The sequence below is a fragment of the Mustela putorius genome, unplaced genomic scaffold, assembly GCF_011764305.1.
Source record: "Mustela putorius furo isolate JIRA1106 unplaced genomic scaffold, ASM1176430v1.1 tig00000151_pilon_pilon_pilon, whole genome shotgun sequence".
Lineage (NCBI taxonomy): Eukaryota > Metazoa > Chordata > Mammalia > Carnivora > Mustelidae > Mustela > Mustela putorius.
The window spans coordinates 17,057,377-17,068,978 of record NW_025421296.1 but is presented as its reverse complement, the minus strand read 5'-3'; the positions used below and the strand labels follow the sequence as shown (position 1 = coordinate 17,068,978).

At 35.0% G+C, this 11,602-nt stretch overlaps 1 protein-coding gene across 1 annotated transcript in view; it reads left to right on the top strand.

Moving 5' to 3' along the window:
• Positions 1-349: 349 nt before the first annotated feature.
• SNTG1 (syntrophin gamma 1) overlaps positions 350-11,602 on the top strand; it is a 948,474-nt gene continuing 937,221 nt past the window's right edge. Inside the window, exon 1 of the mRNA XM_013047405.2 lies at positions 350-1,003. The gene's annotated coding sequence lies outside the window, so the exon portion shown is untranslated. The remainder of the gene's footprint in view (positions 1,004-11,602) is intronic.

Below are 11,602 nucleotides of genomic sequence, written 5' to 3'. Positions count from 1 at the left end.
GAATTTAAGTATGGCCCCGCTCAATTGATAATCAAGATTGCGGAGTCTTCCAAAATAATCCTTTACATTTTCTGTAATTAGAGACCCAAAGAAACTCTGGATTTTCCACGGTACATAATCTATATTTATTCATATTCCCTCTCTTCCTCCCTCCCCTCCCCCTCCCGCTTCCTCGTGCGCGTGTATGCGCGCGCTTGTGCGTTTCCTTTCATTTCTAGCATTAGGAAACTCGTTCAGGGCCACTGAAAAGTCGGGAGAGGCTCAAATCTGATCTCCCACGGATTCTTTCCCCTAATGTTAGATAATGCCCGGAAACGTTGTCACCAAATAAGTATGAGAGTATTATTTTGGAGAAACAGTTAACCCCTACCAAAATATAAAGCGCCAGAGGAAAAGAGGTGAGACTGGAAGACAAGGAAGCCCTTTGCATTCGCTGGTGGAGCAAAGTGCGATCTGGGGACGGGCTGGGGTTCCAGTCCTTATACTTCAGCACCGAAGGGGATGGACAGCGTCTCTGGACTGGGCTACCGCCACAGGGACAAAACGGCGCTGCCCTTGCTGCCACTGTCGTCGCCACGGGCATCTGGGCTCCCTGCTCCTCGCAGCTAAAAGGCGGTGCCTCCTGATACCCCTTGGTTCCCCCTCCCCTTCCTTGATAGACGGAAAGTAACCCTTCTTATCCACCTGCTACAACTACCATACAGGGCTCTGAGGAGTCCTATTGTTCCACAGATTAAACTCGGAGCAACAACTTCAAGAATATTTCTCCGCAGGGGGCTGGGAGGAAATGCAAGCAGGAGAGTGAAGTTGAAGTTCTTAGAGGCTCTGAAAAACCATGGGCTCTGCAGAAGGGGTTGAAATGCTCAAAGGCCCACACTTTATGAAATAAACAGAATGCTCACCGGAGAGTTGCAACTATTTTGGAAATAGCTTTGTGAGAAGAGTTCCAGATCTACTCTCATCTCTACCTTAGAGACAGACTTCTAATTCCTTTACTCGGCTGGTAAGTGATAATATTATTACTTCTACTTATTTACAACTCTAATGACTTTTTAATAAAGGTTTTGACAGAAAGATTATAAACACTATGGTCTTGCCTTGTGGGTTAAGGAGTAGATAATTTTATTTTTTCAATGATTGTTCCTGCACCATGATCTTAGGAAACCTCTTGCCTCATAAAACAGTAGGATATTTTACTTCTCTGAAGCCTCTTATGTGACAAGAATATTAAAAATAATATGTATTGCCTTATATGATTAGAGTAAACTCCTGGTTGAGTATTTTTCTTAGTGCTGATCTTTTTGAATTTGTGTATTTAGTTTTTTTTTTTTCAAAACTAATATAATCTGGCATTTTGTAAAAGGCTTTTTTTTAATCCTATGCATGCGGTTTAAAGTAATCTTCTCTGTGCTATATAGTATTCAAGACTCAAAGTTACAAGACAGATGGTTTAGCAACCTCTTCTATTATATTTTATATGATTATAATTTGTCAAACCAAATATAAGAACAAACACATGTATACATACACACCTGATCCCTCTCTCTACCCAAACCCCCAAGTATACTTACACCTGTAGAATCTTATCTAAGAAATACACACATTTTTTTGCTTAGCATAGTCTTTCCAGCCTTTTAAATCTTAACACGGCTTGCTCAAACCAGATCTGCCAGAAGGGAGAAAATGAGAAGCTTTAGTGTCCCTTTTTAGGAGAGTTGGCTTTTGATACCATTCGGACTTCTTCATTCTACAAAATACATTTGTCACTGAAATCCAAAAAGCAGTAGGCCAATAGGTTCTTGACAAACCATAAACTTTAAAGTATTAATTAAATCTGTTTTCTGTTGATTTTTATCTCTGGAGTCTTCTCCTGGAGGTTTAAAAGTACAATCTTTCACAGTGACCTTGATAAACATTCTGCTTTAATAAAAAGGGTTCACTGAGTAAAGGCAGTTACACAAATTTATAGCATATGCCTGACATTTCCGTTAGAGCTTGATCAATTCCAATAAGAACATTCAGTTCAGCAGAGTGTTGACTTGCAAGTAAGGACCTCTACAATCATGTAAATACATGTGATGCTATCTGCATAACCAACACTGTGGAAGCAGTTTGTCCCTTTGAAAAATTATAGTTCTTTATGGTTCTCTTTTACTTTCATAGTTCATATATAAAAGTGATATAGAATGTTTCTAATACATATCCATACGTACTCCTCACTTTTAATATGAAAATCATCTGAGGCAGTTAAGATGGTATTGTTGGTGAGTTGATGGGCCCTTATTTTGCATTGGCTCAGAGTGGCAGTTAAACTCTGAGGAAATATCATTCTTAACTGTCACTTACCACTTTCCATGAACCTGCTTGCTTAGCAGAAAGGGAGCAGAGGCATCTATGTCATTGAGCTCCTTGGGGGCTATTTTGCCCTATATAGGTCAGAAATGATAATCTGAGGAAAAGAAAATGTACCATTGATTTGGATTCCTTCCCAGGAGACTTACAATGTGCTCCTAACACAACCTGATTTTTTTTTTAATTTTAGAGATGCGGAAGTGAAATTACCACATGTAATGATAAATCATGTTTTAAGAGAATTATAGCATATTGTTAAACTTTTATTCTGGTTGTCAATTAATTACCATAGAGAGACTCCCCTGGTCGGCAGAGCACAAAAAGAAAGCAGAGAATGTATTCCAGGAAGCATGGCTGTTGGTATGGGGCCGCAATTACCTTCTTAGTGGTAGAGGGGGCAGGCTTGCCCTATGTGTGGCTGAACTACACAAAGTAAAAGTTACCTTTGCCTAATTCCTCTGGAGATTAAGTCGTAGAAATAAATAACTCACATTCACCCACTGAAGCTCGGGCAAGGTGCTCATATCAATCCTTATCTTTGGGGAAATTGAGATAGACTTCTGCAGACCAGCTTAATGCCCATCTATATGCTAATATCTAACTGTCTTCCACTCCAAAAAAAGGAAAAAAAAAAGGAGTTGGTGGGCTAATGAACCAAACCTTTCTTTTTTATAGAATCACCTGTATTTAGAGAGAAGTCAATAATTTACTCCAGTACATCCTTATCTTATTAAAGTCAGCTGTTTTAATAGTTATTTTGGTCTGTTACAGAATAAGGAAGCATGTGGTTTGGCCAGTACCAGACACAGCAATTCAGCATCCCCTCTCCTGGGGGTTAGGGGAGGGGAAGTATTATTGATAGGATATATTTGACTCAAAAGAGAAAAGCAAGATAAGATTACATAATCGGGAAAATGTAAAGTGTATATAGGACAGGGAATAATTAACAGTGAGCTCTGGGATCTATTCAGTTGCTTTTCTAATTTTAATAAGAAATATTGGAGAGTAGGACAGAGTTCTGCTCGGAATCTTTAAATTATGAAATATTATAAAACTACTTCTTGATCAACTTTTTCTGTAGGCCATCTAAATATTCATTTGATATTCTAATGTAATCACTGATATAATCATATCATATTGGATTTGAGTATCTTCAAGTTGCTTTAGAATTGTTGCTTGAGTTTGAACCAGGTTGCATACGTTTTTATCAAAACACATAGGAATAGGAAATGATTATTATTGAAACTTAGTAAGGCCCCTAGTAATTGAATTTTATTTTTAAATTTAAAATATGTGAATTCTAGGCAAACAACCACTTATTCATCCAATTCTAACAAACAAGGTAAAAGACACTGGTAGAGAAAAGTATTTCATAAGTCAGAAATTATTTCTATAGTTATCTCACCTCCCCAGAAACCTATATAGTGAGTCATAGAATAGCATTCAAATGGAAAAAGAATTCTTATTTAGTATATTCCTTCTGTTTAGATTAGGAGATTGAGTCGTACATGGCATGCATTGAAAGAAGCAAACATGCTGCAGTACAAAATATGTTATGCATCATGATGTAGCAGAACAAGTATTGTTTGACAGTTAAAAGGTCAGGATTCTTGAACTGCTTGTCATAGATCTTGGACAAGTCCCTCAACCCACTGAAACTTAATTTTTCTTCCCTAATAGAGATTATTTTACCTACTAATTAAGGCACAATGCTCCATGTACAGTTGAAACCTAAGTATTTGTGGGACAAATGAATGAATGTCTACTCTATGAAAGGTTGGAGAGTCACGATATGATGCTTTGGAGAGCATTTTGGAAACCTGAGCGCTGTATCTTTGATTTATTATCAATAATCTCCAATAGGATTGATTGCTTCATTCATTGAAAAATTCCTATATGGTGTTTCCTATATGGTGGGCATATCTCCTGTATTTAAGAACTAAAGTGTAAGTAATATAATATTTTCCTGTTAACGCAGCATCAACTTTTTATATCTCTTAATCAAATCAATGTTAGAATGCAGGTAGGACCTAGTTAAAAAATATTTATTACTCAAAACTGACACCATGTCTTACACCAAATATTTAGTCAAGCCTCGGTCAGCATGACTGGAGTTCATTTTATCTACTTTCATTTTGCCCTTAATTGGATCAGTCACTGCCTTCGTGTAGTCATTTTCTGGTCTGTAAAAGAGGAATGATATTATTAGTTATACCAATAAGAAAACTCATAGGGATCAAATGAACTTTAAAACTGAATATCTAACAACACATGTAGAAAGCTTAGGTTTGATTCAGGGCAAGTGACAATAGAGTGAAGTGTGGACAACATGGACTGATCCATGGAGATGTCATGGAAATGCTGTGAAGATTAGTCCAAAGCTTAGATTCTATTCATGGACATCTTCAGGAATCTCAAGTTAAGCAACATCTCATTGCTTATTTTCTTTACGTTGGAGTTAAAACTACAACTATGATTTTTTAAATGTAATGACTGTGATTTTTTTAAATGTAATTTTTGAACATATAGTCTTTTTAGATTTCTGTATCTGTAAAGATACAGATTTCTATATCTGTATCACTAAAAATATTGTGATAACATGTTTAAGCAATCTAAATTGTTGTGATGAAAATTACAAGATTACCTAGTGATAGAACTTAAAGATTTTTTTTTGTTATCAGTTACCAAAAAAGGAAAAGGAAATAAACTACAAATAAAGGAAAATGGAGAAAAAGTAGGAAATGAAAGTCATTAAAATAATGTCATGTGACCAAGAACTTTATCTTTGAATTATCTCTGTGAAGCTTTTTGAACACATTCTATACAAAGTGTCAGAAGATCATTTTAGATTTTCATAATTTTAGTCTTTAAATTATCAGCAAAACTAAAATAATACCATTTTCTTAAATTAAAAGAATCATCAAATCAATGCAATAGAGTAGTGGCTAGCTTTCTATCACTTCATCACATTTAATGCACATACTTAAATTTTAAAACTAAAATTTGTAAGGTAGTTATAACTACATTTATATTTAGTAAATATATTACCAGTTACTCAACATTTCAAAGAGCCAAAGATTTAATTTTTTAAAGGAATAAATGCTTACCTGATAAATTCACCAAATTCACAGAAAGTAGGAATCTTTTAGAAATGGTATCAGAATTTTAACAGTGTTACTCATATAAAGCAGTTGAAAAAATAATACATTCTCTTTAAAACTTCTCAAATGGATCTATGTTGAGAAATAAGTAAGTATCTGAGATTAAGAAATTTAAGAATGTTGATAAGAAAAAAGTGTCATTTGCATGGTTAAAAATGCTTTGAGTACATATGAAGTCTGGAATCAAATATATTAGTTTTCTCATCAATTGATTATGTGATCTTGGGTAAATCACCTTATCTTAATTTAATAGCTTAACTATTTTCTTGATTCTCTTGGGAAATCATTATTGACTATTTGAAAACAAACACGCAAAAACATACAGGTTTAGTTGAGCTGAAAATTTTCTTCTGCTTCCCTCAGATCATTTTTCTTGAAAACATTCCCATACTTTTATGGTGGAAAGTGCATGAGATTTGGGATCAGTTGAATCCTGGTAGAGTCTCATTACAAATGTGGGAAAGGGATGTAACTCTGAGTCTCTTTATTTTCATATGTAAAACAAATAAAATTTCTACCTCATCTCTTGTTGGGAATGGGTAAAATAACAGGGCATAGAGAATGGTTGGTGAACTGCCTCTACCCAGCGGGAACTTGGTCAAGCTGGTGTTTGTTATTACTTCCTTTGTTAGGATAATCTGCATGTGGTGGCTCTCACTATCCCACAATTTTCTTTAATTACTTCTCCAGATAAATCTCCCATTTTGTCTTTCAAAGCATACTATGCTCATCACTACCTAGTTCTTTTCATCATGCTTTGTCTTAGACTATTTCTGTTTCTGTTTACTTATACAAACCTACTCTTCTTTGCATAGATTGTAGATTGAAATGCCTACTGGGTTTAGGCTTGTAAGCTAATGAGAGTGGCTGGCCAGGAGAGCCTGCAGCAAACTGCAGAAAGTAAGCCCCCCAAGAGGTTCCTGACTCTCTGCTATTCTCTATTAAAGAGAAATCTTGAGGTGCCTCGTTAGCGCAGTAGGTAGTGCGTCAGTCTCATAAAGAGAAATCTAGAAAGTGAAAGTAGAGTTTTGTGTGTCAGCTAGTTTTACTTTTAAAGTTTTTTTAATAGAACAAATGCATTAGAAATTGGACTCAGTGCAGAGGCTGCCTTTGTTCCTGTGGCTGGCAGAACCAACACTTCTCTGCTTGCAGTGACATCTGTTAGAACTGACATTTGTAGTCAGTCTTTATTTTATTTTATTTAAGATTTTATTTATTTATTTGACAGAGAGGGACAGACAGCAAGAGAGGGAACACAAGGAGGGGGAGTGGGAGAGGGAGAAGCAGGCTTCCCGCATAGCAGGGAGCCTGATGTGGGACTCAATTCTATGACCCTGGGATCATGACCTGAGCAGCCGCCTAAGAACTAAGCCACCCAGGCACCCAGTAATCAGGGCCTTTTTTTTTTTTTTTTAATATTTTATTTATTTATTTGACAGAGAGATCACAAGGAGGCAGAGAGAGAAAGAGGAGGAAGCAGGCTCCTGGCTGAGCAGAGAGCCCGATGTGGGGCTCGATCCCAGGACCCTGAGACCATGACCTGAGCTGAAGGCAGAGGCTTTAACCCACTGAGCCACCCAGGTGCCCCTAATCAGGGCCTTTTACTAGTCCTGTTTTTATCTAAAAATAGGAGAATGAACTGTGACTCAGCAAAAACCCTTATCTTAATACCTGTTGGAAGTTTACAGCTAATAAATCTCAAATGATGAGGAGTAGCTGAGATGAAGTAGATACTCCATTTCTCTGGTGGTCAAAAATATTGTGGGAAAAATAGTTCATATAATAAATAAGAAAGAATATAGATCAACAATATCCCAGCATTTATTTATTTAATTTATTTTTTTAAAGATTATATTTTTATTTATTTGACAGAGATCACAAGCAGGCAGAGAGGCAGGCAGAAAGAGAGGAGGAAGCAGGCTCCCCGCCGAGCAGAGAGCTGGATGTGAGGCTTGATCCAAGGACCCTGGGATCATGACCTGAGCCGAAGGCAGAGGCTTTAACCCACTGAGCCACCCAGGCACCCCTTCCATCATATATTTATTCTAGCGTCTTTTCTCACTACTGTCTTTCTTTCCTCTTCTTATACGTGCCACAACAATAATAACCCAGATGTTAATTTTGACTGAACTGTTAGGTGAAGAAAAAGAAAGATAATAAATTACGAACTATGGTCTATTAAGTGCAAAGCAGTTCCTCTATCCCCAGATTCAAATTTTTGTGCATTCTGCAGATAAAGGGGGACTATACCATAGGATAAAAAGAACAGCAACTGTCCTCCACAGTATTACTCTAAGGCATTTAATGTATCTAATGCTGACCAAATACTCAGCAAAAGTGGGCTTCTAGGTTTATTGTCTTGATTTTCTAAGAAAGAACATCTTTAGGATGAAAGGTATACAACATGAACTGCAATGTAATTAATATACCAAATCTTTGTGGGTGTCCTTTTTACTTTATTAGTCAAAAATGTATAGTACTAAAAGGACATGTGGATGGAGTAGGGAAAGTGACCAGTGTGGATAATAGTACTTCAAATTGGATAGCATTTTTTTTTTTTTCCTTTGGAGGGTGTTTTTTTCTTTTTTTGCCTAGCATTTTAAAGTAATATATCTTCATTTATGATATGATAAACTTGCTCCAGTTTCACTAGATTATATATATATTTTTTTCCTCTGGTCTGGTTTTAATATTGAAAAAGTAGCACTCCTAAAGGTAGATCAATTGCCTAAATACTGTACCATGTATCATAGATGATATGACCAAGAAGTAGTATGATAGGGCACATTTAGAGTTAAGGTAAATAAAGATAGGATAGTTCATCTAATTCATTAAATTCATAAATAAGCTGCTCATTTTTCTCCTTGGGTTCATCATTTTCTCTACTTATAAATCCTTTAAATGACTTATCTATTAACCACCTAATCAATTTTTTTTGTTTTCCATTTTGTATTCTCTTTTTATGGCAATAAATTTTTGAAAAGTCCCTTGAAGTTGGAGTTTAGAGTATTTCCTTGTTATATAGAATCTTCACAGAACGTAAGAAATATGTTCCAGGAAACTTTAGTTTTTTAAATTTCCAGTCATACTATGATTCTCTTGGCATTTTGTATGATAGTAACAGTTTTAAAAATGTCCACTTTAGGGAATCTCATGTGATTTTTATGGCAGGACTGTGAAGCTGTCATTCCTGTTTTCCAAATGAGGTAATTGCAAACTGGGAAAGTTAAATGCTTCTTCTATATTAAATAAAAATTAAGATTTGATTGATATTTCATACTTTTCCACATGCTGTAGATAGTTTGGGAAGAAAAACTGCCACCTATTATATGCATATCTTACCTCTTATATGCTTCACTTGCTTCAGATTGTGATAAAAATAAAACAACTCAGCAACTGTATTTAAGTTATGGAGGAGTTTAGATTCTTAAGGATCTTGAAGAGCTCCTATGTTATCTTGACCCAAATCTTCTACAGATAGGGAGGTTTGTGGACAGCATAATGACATGTTGAAGTCATATTTTAGAAGTATCAGGGAGTCATGAAGGACCAGGATTGGTTATGTTGCCGTAATTCAGATTGGAGGTGATGGGAACTTGACCTAAGGGGATTAAAGTTAAAAATAAGCAGATTAAAACTGGATGATTAGGTGAGAGTTATGCTACTAAAAAACAAAAGAAGAATCAAGAAGAGGAGCTCGAATGAGATAATGCTTTCAATACATGCTAGGTAAACGCTAAGCAGGTAAATGTAAACTGCTGTTCTTTGGGAGGAACCATGTCACATCTGACTTGGAACATGTCAAATGAAGAGTGAAAGGGTGTTACAGCCAAATGGCAGGTGAAGGAGCCATTAGGTTCAGAAAGAGGATAAAACCTGACATACCCAACTCAGTCATTGCTATAAAGATTATTGCTGAAGCTGTGAAAATATATTAACTTTTTGAGAGAATGAAGGGAAAACACTTATTTATGAACATAAAGATTTACATTTAGGAATAGAAAAATAATAGAAGAGAGGATTATAAAAAAATACTTAGAAAAGTGTAAGGGAAACAGAATTTCAAGAAAAAAATAAGTTAACATTGTTGATGCTATGTGGAGGTGAAAGGAATAAGGGATTCAGGGGCCTTTGGGTTGACCTATGAGTAGATCACTGGGCATCTTGGAGAGAACAGTTTTTGGAAAATGATTCAGATAATCCTTCAGAGTGTGAGGTCCTAAGGACCAAACCAAGGACAAGTGAATGGAAAGACCATATTCTTTCCAAGAATGTGATAGGAAGCAATATAGTTACCTTTTTGCTCCTAGTTCACAGCACCCGCTTCCCCTCCCCTTGAAATCTGGTGACATCATATTCCTGGGAAAATGAATACTTTGTTGCATTACATAGTTTTGCCTGTGGTAATGGAGGTCTGGTGAGAAAAATGTCATTTATCATAGAGTAAATCTAAAAGAGATACATATAATACTTGGGAAGAGATTTGCGTAAGCTTTTATTTTTCCCATTATATAAATATTTATTTTTAAGTGATCATGTAAAATATATAGAAGTCAATAATTGTCCTTTTTAGTTATTGGAAAGTTAACTTTCCTCCACTAGTAATATGTAACATAGTTTTGACTTTGCTTGAAAGGATGAAATTCATCTCATATTATTAATTATTAATAATTATTAATCCTCCTTTGTATTCTTATCTATAATATCCACTTTTTTCTGCTTTAGATGTGTAACATCTTGATATCTATCTAAAAGAAATTTCTGAGGATGAAAATGGGTACAAGAGATCTTCAGACCAATCTAAATCTCTGTACTTTTTTATTTCTCATTGAGTTGAATGACCTGGAAGACCACAGAAGTATTGCCAGTTCTACTGAAATAGCTGGAATTTCCTAAAGAGTTCAGGCAAACAAAAACTTTGCTCTTGTCTTTTGGCTTTTTTTCTCCTGGTCTTATTTGAGAAATGGAATAATTTATTTCTGGCCAATTATAAATTTGCATGACTTAAATGTAAATGAGCTTACTAAATATATGGTTATAATCCTTCTCACATTTCTCCATAAACTCACCAATAGTTGTAGTGATTCATGTCTATTAAATATTATAATTTTCTGTTGCTGTTGATATTCTATCTGGCATGTCAGATGAAAAATTTTTTAGAATTTTTTTTCCTTCTACCTGTGGATCATATTTAAAGTAATATATGCATACATACTACATACTGTTTTACTGAATAAATTATAGGTGTTCTACATTATTTTAGGGTATACTATAAAAAATGGATAAATGATAAATATTTACCAGTTATGTTTATGAATAAATGAAATTGTTTTTGAGAAATAAACAATTCTATTATAAACAATGCAATTTTTGTGAAAATGAATTTCTTTAACTCATATCCAAACTTTAGTTCTCTGAGAAAATATATTGTTATATATATAAAAGCAATAAAATCATAGAACAATCAATTAAGTGAAGCTTAGAAATCATTTACATTATTTTTATAAGCAAGTAAAGCCCCCAACAGGCTAGTTTCTCCTGAATGGAATTAACAAAACTCCAAATGAAATACAGTCTCTTCCTTCAATGTGTAGTCCCAGAATATTTGCATAAGAGCTTCACTTCAGTGTGTGTAGCTGAGCCAAACCACTGAGTTTTTTTCAAGTTTATCAAGGACACATATACATTAAGAGATTGAATCCTAGGAGCAAGATGGCACTCAAATAGATAAAAGTTATAAACATCAATCTGAGACTATATTATAAATATTCTTTACGAACATGGAAGTTGAGTGGTTGGAACAAGGCCGATATGTGCCCCCCCGACACACAAAAAGTTTGGCAACTGATGAATTACTTAGCATTTCTTTTTGTAAAGAATAAAAGCTCTCTGGCTTCTAACAAAGAGTTTGTGAGCTGTACGGCAGTATTTTGAACAAGGAGATCATTTATAAATGCAGTCTTTATATTTAGGAAATGATTACGGATGCAGCTGCAGTTTTTAATGACTTTTAATAAAGTACATTATAAAGTGAATTAGCAAAAATGTTTAACAGATGATACTGAATCAAGACATTATACAGCATCAGT